The sequence below is a fragment of the Nematolebias whitei genome, chromosome 10 (assembly GCF_014905685.2).
Source record: "Nematolebias whitei isolate Nwh7 chromosome 10, NemWhi1, whole genome shotgun sequence".
NCBI classification, from domain to species: domain Eukaryota; kingdom Metazoa; phylum Chordata; class Actinopteri; order Cyprinodontiformes; family Rivulidae; genus Nematolebias; species Nematolebias whitei.
In genome coordinates, this window is record NC_056507.1 from 22,934,007 (window position 1) to 22,946,206 (window position 12,200).

The 12,200-nt window shown below is 42.8% G+C and overlaps 1 protein-coding gene across 1 annotated transcript in view; it reads right to left on the reverse strand.

Moving 5' to 3' along the window:
• Positions 1 to 12,200, reverse strand: part of LOC119416264 (transcription factor Maf-like) — a 45,788-nt gene that overhangs the window by 26,321 nt on the left and 7,267 nt on the right. The gene's annotated exons all lie outside the window — the stretch shown is intronic.

The following is a 12,200-nucleotide window of genomic DNA, read 5'->3' on the forward strand; positions in this document are numbered from 1 at the left end:
AGATTGAGGAAGGAAGGAAGGAAGGAAGGAAGGAAGGAAGGAAGGAAGGAAGGAAGGAAAAGCACAAGAGAGGGAGAGAGAGAGGGAGGAACAAGGAAGGAAGGAAGAAAGAAAAAAGAAAGGAAAGACACAGAGATGGAGGGGGATGGAGGAAGAGAAAGAGAGAGAGAGAAATAGAGAAGGGGAAAGAGAGAGAAAGATGGAGGGAGTAAAGGAGGGAGAAACAAGGAGGAAGAAAGGAAGGAAGGAAGAAAACTGGTCACAGAAGAAGTGTTTGATGAGAAGCTGTTTCATTAGATTAAAATATGTTCCAGCTGCTCTGAACATCTGGATGTTCCTCAGATTGAACTGGCAAATGTATGACGTCAGATGTAGGGTGCAACATTTTTGATAAACAGCAGGAGGAACCAAGGTTGTCTGAAGTAGGGGTGTGAAGGGTGCTGCAGCACCCCTTGATGTCCATCAGTGCACATGCATGTCCAAATATGCAGTTAAAGATTTAATGAACGCATGAATATTGACACACTTGTTTTGTAATTCTGGTATTTAAACCAGCACCAATATTTTATTTATGTGTACAAAATTTGACACAAACGTGAAACCCACAGAAAGTGAGCAGATCAGACTTAGGTCATGTTTGTAATTCGTCCAAAATGTAGAGCATATTTTTAAATGTCTATTTCCAGATGAGACAACATGCACTGCCAGTGAGTTTTTGTTTTTTATGGCTATTTCATACAAATTCATTATTGCTATTACTGGATTGTTGTTGCTGATCTCTGTCAAAACAAAGCAATAAACTCATATTAATAATTTGTTTTTCAGTTTGTGAACGTTTAATGTTTTAGCTCATACCAGTAAGTTTTATTCTCCTTTCCATCCAGTAGCTAGATCCAGAAATCATGAGTCCCTCAGAAGAACTTTATGCTCCGTTAAATGTCTTAAAACAGCACTTCCTGCTCTTCTCTCCAGTCGCTGTAATGATTTTAGCCAATGGCTTCCAACGGTTTAATCAAACTCTCGTTAGGCTGCAAGATACACTGAATCATCATTAAATCTATCTGCATATTACCTGTGTTGTTACGCTCTGCTATGAATCTCATTTGAATCTTATTTCAATCCCTCTTATGAATCTCAATTAAACCGAGATGCAAACAAAGCTTTGGAAACGTGTTTACACACACACACAAACACACACACACAAATACACACACACACACACCTGCTGTTTTCATCGCTGGCGTTTTAAATGGGTTAATTTTAATTAATTTGTTTTGATACTCCAGACAAATCCTTATGTGGTAATTAACAATTATTGCACATTTAATAAGGACACGGAGATAATGAAACAATTAGAGAAACAAGCTGTATAAAGGCTGAAGCTTTGAACTCGTGGAAATGCTTTAATTGTCTTTCAGTGGTTTGTGACTTCAGTAAGCTGTGAGATCGTACGTTTTCTCACGGCTAACGAATCAAACGTGCTTCAAACAAATGAAAAAACAACAAACTGTTTGCAAATCACGTGAGCTTTCAGCTGTGAAACCAGAACATGTCCACACAGAGACGTTACTTCTGTCTCAGCTCTTAACACAGGGGCCAATTAATGGACCCCTGCTTTCCAAACAGGCATGTGTCAGGGGACCTATAGGGAGCCTGCAAAGCTGCGAGGCCCCAGGCTTGCAGATGAATGATCCCTTTTTTCATCTCTTTGTCTCTAATGCATCCTCCCTCTGCTTGGAGCGACTTGTTTCTTTCTCTCCTGTGCTATATTATATTATATTGTATTTAGTTTTTTTGTTGTTGTTTTTTTTTTTTTAATGTCCAGAGGACCAGATTGAACTTTTTTTAGATTTTTCTACCTGGATTATTGAGCATGCATCAGGACATCAAACTAAATTACTTTGGCTGACTGTGGTTCAGTGAACATAAGCATAGCCGCCATTCACGAATGAGCCGGTCGATGCAGTTCTCTCGTGACCTTTGACCCCTCCGAACCAGGTGTGCAGGCCGTCTTTGTGAAGGTGTGCACTTTTAGGCAGCAGATTGACCAGCTCATTACAATAGATGCTGATCAACGTCTCTGTGGTGACTGCTGGTGAAGGTGTGCTCATGGAGAGCCAGCAGATTGCTGAAACATGTGCTTAGTTGTGTGTGTGCGCACGTGTGTGTGCGCACGTGTGTGTGTTTGTTTGAGTGCATGCAAAGCTGTTTATTGTCTGAGAGTTAAATCCATTTTGCACCTCTTTCCCAGCCCCTCATCCTTTTTATTTCTCATCCTAACGTGGCACCCTACTGAGTGGCTGCAGGTAATGTTCACTCTTACACACACACATACATCACACACACACACACAGATAAAAGCACACAGTCAGTCCTCCACAGGCTGCAGGTTCCTTTTTCTCTTCGACACCGCAGTGAAGACAGTAGCAGTGGATGACAGGATGAGAAAAGGAGGAACAGTGTGCACACTTGTGAGTGTGAGAAGAACAAAATTGGTGGACACCTGTCCACTGTCAAGCCCCTGTCTGTGTGCACGGTGGGCTGCATGTCTTTCTTTTTGTCAGCTGGAGTTTGGGTACAACAGTCCACAAGGCCGTTCAGAAAGAGCGATGCTCCCACCTGAGCGAAGCGGTCTCATTAACGTTTGTTACTGAATTTGTTTGTTTTTGTGTGACGCCGGCAGGGACGGAGACAACAGAGTGGAGGCCGTAGATAAGATGAGTGTTCTTTATTTCTGACAGAGTCATTTAGCTGCAGCCGAGGAGAAGAGAGGAGGAGAGAGTTATAGTTATGGAGCTGTCGGAGGTTCGGGAGTGTTGAATGAAATGAGGTCCGGAGGAGCAGAGGGAAACAAAGGTGGGGAGAAAGAAGAAGGGATGCTCCTGGGTGACCTTGCCCTCACAAAAACAGATGAATGAAGGAGGAAAAGCTGTTTCCTCTAAATCATAAATGTTTTTTCTTGCATTGTTTATAGCAGCCCACCTGCTATATCCCTTTTCCTCCAAATCTCTTCACATCAACCTCACTTTTATTCCCCAGGATGACTGAAGCTGTATTTTAATGTTAAACTGCACCATGATCAGACTCAGAAGTGTTTTCTTTGTCAGATATTTGCTCCCAAGCATCAAACTAAAAGAGATCTTATGTCACTTCTGCCATTTTCTTCCCCCATCTGCTCCTCATATGAAGAAAAGTATTTATTTTCATTTATCAAAGCCCTTTACCCCTGAGAGAGAAAGAAAAATTGCAGTGTCTGCAACACTCAGTGCACGTGTGTGCGTCAGGGGGATGTGCAGCAATGCTGGGGGTTATTATGAAGAGACTGAAATGCGACAGGAGATTCCTCTGATTGGGAATAAAACACCATCTTATCTATTTAAATAAACCCCACTGCAGCTTCATCTGCACACACACACGTGCACATGCACTCATGTACTAAAAATAAAGAGGGTATATGCACAGACCGACACAAGAAAGTAAAAATATTTACTGAGGCAGACACACATTCAAATGCACAAAAATAAAAGTGCAGAAACTGGCAAATGTATGCATGTAAACAAACACAGGAGCAAATTCACAAAGGGATTTGTAGTAATTAAATTGCAATGATCACACTATTTTAGCTCTCACTTTGAAGATGGAAAAAAAAATAGTGTTCGAGCGGCTGAACATGAGGAAAAACAGTTCTAATAGAACATGAAACGAACGTCTAATTATTCAACGGAGGGTTGTTACTGCAGGAACAACAAAAAACTGAGATGAGTAAATAAAAAGGTTCCATGCTCTGCGGAACAATGCAGGAGTCGTGTGGTACTGCGACAGCCTTCAGGTGAGCCGCGCCGCTTCCATCCATGTCTAACCTGCCGACCTTTGAACTCTGGAGAACCAGTGGAGTGGAACCTACTTAACCTGTGACGTTTAGAGCGTTTTTAGGAACCGTTTCCAGAATGCAGTGAGACGAGAGGCAAGAAGAAGATGCATCTGTGTGTGTGACAGTAAATATTAAAAAAAGGAGCGGTGCAGATGTTCACCCCAGGTGGTCTGACGTTAATAATATTCCACCTTTTACAGGCTTTTTGATTAACTCAAGGTAAAATGGTGTAAAATATTCTGTGCAGACACTGAAAGCACCAACAAAACTCGACGATCACCAGGAATCCCATGTTTAAATCTCACATTCGTCTTCTGAGCAAACATCCTGCTTTTTGCATTTTTTATGAATATAAAGAAAATGACGTTTTTTGCAGCTTGTTCCGACTCATCTGACACAGAGTTACTCACATCACATGTCACTTAGATGTCTCACCTATACACACACTGATGATGCAACATAGCCACAGCAGTTACCTCAGTGTGACAATAACAGATACTCCCTGAACTTTACAATGATCATTGTGTGTGTGAAGCTCTTACATGAACTCTTTTAAGAAAAAGCACAACTGCTTGTGTTTTCTGAAGTTGATCAGAGAAAAGAAAACGTGCTTTTTGCCCTCTTCTGAAAAGTTTAGGTTAAAAGCAGCAAAAGATGGATGTAGGTGCTGTGGGGTGGTGCATGCTCCCTGTCTTAACAGGGCGTTACGCTCCTCACACACCTCCTCTCCTCTCTGCTGCTCCTTCCCTCGAGTCTCCTCCCCTTTCTGTCCTCATTTGTGCGTCAGCATTGATGCAGAGTGCACGGAAACAGAAAACAAAGGTTTTATCTGTATACGCCATGCATTTACTGAGAAAAAATGGGATATTTTAGAGCTGGTAGTGTACTTTCACAAACTATTCACTGTATTATTATTTGTATTTCTAGCAAATTTGCTATTTTCTAGCTGATTTGTTCATTTTGATACAGCTGACATAAAACATCACACTTTATTTACACATTAAGTTCTTAAGCTTATTTCAAATCTATTGCAGGCCATTCACCACTTCCCCACAAAAAATCTATATAAATGTACTTTATTTTTAGAAAACCTGCAGAAGTTAGAGACTTATGTGTATCATATCCTCCAGAAGAAAAAAACAAACCACTTTCTTGGCAGTTTGTAATACTTGCTGTGCCTATACGTTCAAACACTCTCACACAGTTTACTCTGAATTCTAGTGGATTTAATGTTTCCACATAAATGTTTCTTTTCAAAGTGCTGCTTTTGTCACAGTTTTCAGAAGGTTTCTGCCTGGAAAGCTGTAGACAGTAAAGTGCTGCCTCCATGGAACACATTTACTCTCACAGCGCTCTCTCTGCGCTGCAACGTCATGAGATTAACGAGCAAACTCTTTAAGCAACAAGAACAAACACCTGCTGATGACTGCTGTCATTCTGCTGCAGGAAATCTGACAGTTTAAGGATCCGCTGGCCAGTTAGCGATGCTGCCTTTAACGAGCGAGAGCTCAGAGGGTCGGAGGCAAAACCCCTCCTCACTCATTCTCCTTCATTTACTCTAGACCATTCAAAGGAAGCCTCGTTTTGCTTTTGTCTTTTTAGTCATGAATTTTTAATCAGCCTTTTTGAAGTGGAGGGGTGTGTTGGGTCTGACCCGAGCTGCTGAAATGTAACGTGCACAAACCCTGCAGGGCTCACACCACATCTCAGCACCTGTCTTAGACTTTTCAGCAACTTAAACTCAACACAGTTCAGATTATTACAAGTGGTTTTCTGTGGAAATAATATGAACAATGAGTATCTTACCTGTTGTAGATGGCTCTTTGACCAACCTCAGTTTGGAGGAATATAACTGTGAACAGATTGATGGCTCGTCTGAGCGAGGTCAAGCTCTAAGTAGATTGTTGTCATTTTACAACAATTCCAATCTCAGAAAATGTGTTCAAGTAGATGATTTTTTAAATAAACTTATTATAAACTAGTATTTTTATGAACCAGCTTGGGGCACTCATGTTATAATCTTTCTACCAGGGTAACAATAAAATGCAAAAGTGTCAGCAATGTAAAGATTTATAAAACAATTTGTTAAAACTGCTAGGAAAATCCTGAAGTTGCTTAAGGGTGACAAAAATCAACAGTGAACTGGCCTTAAATTAAATTTAACTATATTTTTCTAAACAGAGGCCATGTTATATCTACAACAGGTAATATATTAATTGTTTACCACATTCTCAAAGAGCCCCACTTAAAAACATGTGAATGTTCTCTTTAGGCTCATTCTTCGCTATAAGACCAAAAAGGGAGTGGTGGCGCAGAGGTTAGAAGATGGGCCTGTGATCAGAAAGTCATAGGTTCACCTCCCGGTACCGTCAACATAAAAAAATGTGGGTGGAAAAGGTGAAACACCCACACCTCCCTCCACCCTCATTCGCCCCACTCTGGGCCCCTGAGCAAGGCCCTTAACCCCCACCATCTGCTCCCTAAACAGGTCTCTCTTGAAAATGAGTTATCGTGGCTCAATGAGACTACCTGTATAAATAAAGGGTAAATGAAAAAATAAATAAATAAAAAAGGACAGATTTAATTCTCTTTATAAAACCGACAACAATTGTAGGAGCACTGTCTTTGGAGCTTTAAGAGTTTTTGCACTTTGAATGCACCAGGAAACGAAAGCAGAGCGACCTGACACTTTTGTACATATGCTCTCTGCGTTTCTCTCTCTATTGCGACAAAATTGCATTTTCTTGTGCAGTCGTGCACGCAGCGGTGCACATGAACACACCTCCAACTGTAAATAAAGCAGTGCAGTCAGGTCACAATCACAGTAAACCACACAAACGACTACCATCTGTCTTTTTGTCTCTGCCTGTATGAGTCAATGAGCCTCACTGGCAAGTGTTCATACTACACTGCCCAAACACAATAACATTCAACATTGCTTAAAAATAAAATTAAAGAAATAAATGTGTTTGAGTGGGTACAGGCTTTTCATTATTCCCCTCCCTTTCTCTTATCACTCTCTTGTTTCTGCTTTACTCCACTCTGTCCCTCCTTCTCTTCCTGTAAATGAGTGATTTATCAGCCTTAATTGCTGGCAGTGGTTCATGTGGTCATGTGACCGCAACCTGACAGCATGTGATAAATACGCCCTGGAAATTAAACCCTGCATTGCAAACAGAAACGTGTGCTGCTTGCATGGCATCTGCAGAGCGAGTGCGCATTCTGACGAAAATAGATATGGTCTAATAAAAGCATCACTTAAAAAAAAAACACACAAAATTCCAGCTCATCTCTCGCTTTCGTCGCTTGCTTTAAAACGCCCTAATAAAAGACATTTATCAAAATGAGGCAAAGGGCAAAAGAGAAAAGTGTACAATCAATAATGATAGACCAAGTAAATCTATTGTTGGGAGCTGTTTCATTAGGGGCGTCCCGTAAACAGCGAGCATCACACACAAAACACACACACACTCAGACGCAGCCTACAGTGGAATCCATCACCTCAGCTCGCATGCGTTTCCTGCTCCGAGCGTCGAGCTGCAGGATGCTGACTGAAGGGTCTGCAGAGCTCAGTTCATGCATCTTATTGTTGCATGAAGCCAGTTCTCAACCACTGACCTTTTTATTCACTGCACTATACATTGTTAAAATAATGTATGAGGTGTCGTAGCCCATGCCACTTCATTGTGTTATATATGCACAGCAGTGTGTGCATGTGTGAGGCTTACATACATTTGTGCAACACTACAAGGTGTGCGTGAGCTGGAACATGTTTCATGCAGGAGACATGATCAAATCACTTAAATTAAATGAGGTTGAACTGTTTATATGTTTAGCTGATGGTTTCACCTAATCTGTCGTGATGCAAGCATCCCATCGAGCCTGTTGTGTTGTTTTTGGTTTATAGAAGCACATTTACTGCTGCGTTTGTGTCTGCTGTCAGGAAACACATGCTGTAAATGTAAAGTCATCTTAGGCAATGTGCTGTTAAAGTCCATCAAATTAAAACATTACCTTCTCGTATTGTTACTCCTTATTTTTGCTCCTTAGCAGCCCATTAAAAGTTTAATTTGAGTTGACAAGTATGGCAGAATATATATTAAAAAGCTTGTTTAACGTTTATATACATACACATGAAGAACTGCTGAGTTAAAAGTAACCCATTTGAATTATTTTTTGTTCAAGTTTGGACTGAGCTGACCCTTGTGTTGCTTTAAATATGCAGGTTTGAGTTATTGTTGGACCAAGAGTACAGTAGGTTTTATCTTCTAACTCAAAAGTGAGGTTAAAATGATCAGTTCGTAGAAGTAAAGCTACCACACACACACACACGCACACAATTACATTTTTCAACACATTTTAAACCTACATATTTTAAATGTCGCCCGCTTTCTTTCCTCTTCCGCACCAGTTTAATTAATTTTTCTCAAACATTGCTACCGCTCTCATTATTTAGACTGCAGCTAATGAGCTACTCAGAGCTAATCTCGGTTTTGTCTCCTCGGTGTGCTCTTGTAAACACAGTTTGTCTGGAGTGTGGTGCGCTGTGATCCACAATCACACTACTGCCGCTCCTTCCTGTTTCTGATGAAGCACACAGCTTAGGACTGGAAGAGAATACAGGAGGGACAGAGTGGAGAGATTAACACGACTGACTGACTGACTGGTAGCAGCTGAACTTGTAATAAAATGAGAGGATTTCACAGTTTGGACAACAAAAGAAGCATCTATTGGGAAACTGTGTGAGTGTGCTTAACTTTGCTCTGTTTATTTTTTGCAGCTTTGCATATTGCATTCAATGCCTGTGCATAAACAGGTAACTGTGTGTGTGTGTGGGGGGGGGGGGGGGGGTGACTCTAGCACCTCTGCACCTTCCTTATTTATTTGTCTGTATCAGTTAGCTCCTTCTCAGCACTTAAAATTAATGTCATCCAGCAAAAAATAGAGGCCGAAAGCTAAAATTCAGCACTTTCTCCGCAGCCCGGTTATTTATCAAGCTAACAAGGAGGAGATGCATCCTGTTTCAGCCGGGCCCAGGAAATATGTGCCATTAAAGCCCAGAGCTAGTGTTTGAGAGCCAAGGAATAAAAGTGAGCGTGTCAGGTAGAGGGGATGGACGGCGTTGCCAGCAGTATGGATGCAGAGAGAGCAGCAGACACATTTATATAGGAGACAATAGATACACTCAGGTTGCAGCATGAGGATACATCCTCTGCATGCGCTCCATGCGTGTGTATATAAGAAGTGCTGATTTGCTGATGGCTATAAAAGACGATCCTTTAGGGGAAACAGAAGACATAGTTTGGAGCTTTGAATAAATCATGTGCTGCCAGAGTGAGCTTAGCACTAATTTTCTCTTTAGGAGAAGGATGTCGAAACACGTCCCGAGGACTGTTAGTATTGTGCCGTGTTAACATCTCTACGGCATCAGGAGCTAACGGCTGAGTGTTGGAATTCAATTAGACACTGGGTGCAATGCTAAGCAGGTTGCACTGGGCAGCCACCACAGGGAGAGGAGAGAGGAAAGGATGGTGACGCCTGGGGAGCGAGGAAGGTTTGTGTGCGAGTGCAGAGGAGGAGGAGGAGGCTGCAGGCTGAAGGAAGGCCCTGAGCTGCCGTGATATCACACCAACCTCCGGCTCATCACAAGTTCCTTTCTCAATCACGCTGTGAGCACACAGCCACAACCTGAGGACAGCAGTGGCTCGGAGGCACACACATACACACACACACACACACACACACACACACACACACACACACACACACACACACACACACACACACACACACATAGTGATAACTGCTGCAGCTAATTATGTCTGAATAAAACAACTTCAGTCTTATAGATCTGAACCAACCGAGAGAAACGCTTGTGTTAATTTAAACAACGAGGAGCTTGTTGGTGTTTTAGAGGTTTAGCTTGGGGTGAAGCTCTGTGCTCATCAAAAACACACAGCGCACTTTTAAAAACAATCCACATCTAAACACTGATTTTCAAAATGTGTATCTTTACAAAAAGCTTGGAGTGAAAAGAAAATTATCCCTCTTTTCTGTATTTTGGAACTTAATTCTGCAAGCTTCCTCTCTTTTCCGACGAGGCCTCTATAACGAGCAGACATCCCGTTCGTATTCTCGCTGTCGGTTGAGTTTTATGGATGGAAGGATGACGACTGTGTCACCAGCAAACCCGCACCAGTGTAATGAGTCTCTCAGAGTGCAGTGGTTATATATATCCTGGGGAGTGAGGGAAGTGAAGTATGTCAGTCCCGTGGATGGAGCGAATCCTGCTCGCTGCAGAAAACAAAAGAACTCAGCGGAGGTAGTTTTTAAACGACAGCTGGATATTTGTGTGGGCAGCACCTCGACGTGCATCGCACTAAACCAGATATGTGCATTTTCACACGAGGAACTTTAAAAACCGACCTGTTTATTTCAAAATTCAACGACAATTTAAATCAGAGTGTTTTCTGAGGATCTAAAGTGCAGCTAAGATTAACAAGTGGGACTGAAACTTCCCCAGCTGTTCTTGTTTGAAGCAGTGACAGGCTCCACGGTGAACGGGCCAAACTTTTCAGCTTTTTACATTCGCAGCACATATGTCTGTGCATGCACTTTAAATTATACGCTCCCTCCGATATCTTTGCTCCTGCTGCAGACGCACACCTTGACATGTCAGTGTGCACACGTGTCTGCAAAAACCTGACCTGCCTGCTGTCAGCCACCAAGGCACCTTGCTTCCCCCCCACCCCCCCATACACACTCCCCCAAATGGCTGACTCACCCCGTCAACATGAGGGGAAGATAAGTCTCGTGAGGAGGGATGACGGTGGATAAAAGAAAGGAAGAAGGAAAAGTGGGACTGAGCTGAGGGCTGGTGGAGGCGTGGCTGGCTGATGGGTGGGTGGGGGCTCTGGAGCTTCTTCTAATGTGCCCTCTCCACCACCACCACCACCCCACTCCCTGTGACCTGAACACTCCTGACAGTCAGAAAGTGCTGAAGCATGCAGGTGTCCTAATGCTGCACACACACACGCACACACGCACACACACACACACATGCACACACACACAGATACAGGAGTTTTACCCTTACAGCCTTCCATTTCTTCCACTCACACATATTTGAATGTTCACCCATTTAGAACGTGTTCAAAGTAAAATAAGACGCTGCGTCCATGTTCAGAAAGCAACGTGAGCATCAGAACGTTGTGCACACGCACACACACACACAGAAGGTGGAGTGTCTGCGCCGCTGCGCAGTGAAATTAGTTGATGCTGATGCTGGAGTTTTCTTTGTCCAGCCTTTTAACGGTGCGGGGTAAACCTGAGGTGTCCAGAGAGTGTCCTGTCCTGTGTGTGTGCGTGTGTGTGTGTGTGTGTGTGAAGGTGGGGGTTGGCGTTAGAGTTGTATTACAGTGGTGATGGGTCGCCTGGCTGTAAGTCTGATACCTCAGCAGCACCCAGCATTGACCAGGCCTTTAAATAAAGCCTTCGATCCTCCAGCAGCAGAGAAGGTCACCGCCTGCCTCTGGTTACCCTGCTGTCTGTCTGCATCCATGGACAGGAGCCCTCACCCCCCTCACCCCCCTCACCCCCTCACCCCCCTCCACCACCACTCTGACGTTCACATTCAAATCCAGGTGCCTTCTCTCAGTCACTAAACTCCTGCTCTAACTTTGCTTTTGAATATTACCTTATGTCACCCCCCCACCACCACCACCACCCACGCACCCTTTACTGCCCGCCTCTTCTATTTCCTCCAGTTGTCCTCTACTGGAAATGTCAGACAGAAAAAAACAAACAAACAAAAAAAAAACATAAAATTAGTTCTCCTTTTTCTTTTCTCTCTCAGTCAGTCCCATTGTCCGTCCATCTCCATGTCAGCTTCAGATAAAAATATTTAGTGCCCCACCCCTGCAAAAAGAGCAAGGAGGATGAAAGAACTCAGTGGGTCAGGGGAGAGGTCAAAGGTTGTGACCTCATCCCATGAGCACTGCGCATGTCACCCGCACCCCCACCAAACCCCACCACCCCCCGTCATTCAAGCAGAGCTCTAGAGACATGCAAAACACAGAGGATGGAAAGAGAGCGCACAGCTTAGCATACAAAGAAATGGAAACACTGAGAATAGATGAATTGTAATTGTGTGTATTAGGAAACTGAAATTATTCTGAAAAATATTTCACTAGCAATTAAAACTATTAACAATACTTTTATCTTTATTGTCTACTTCTAAGATTTTTCAGCAGTTCTGGTAAACATTCATGCTAAGCTTTGGAGTTTTATATGTTAGAATAGTATAATTTATTTGCTTTAAAAATTTATA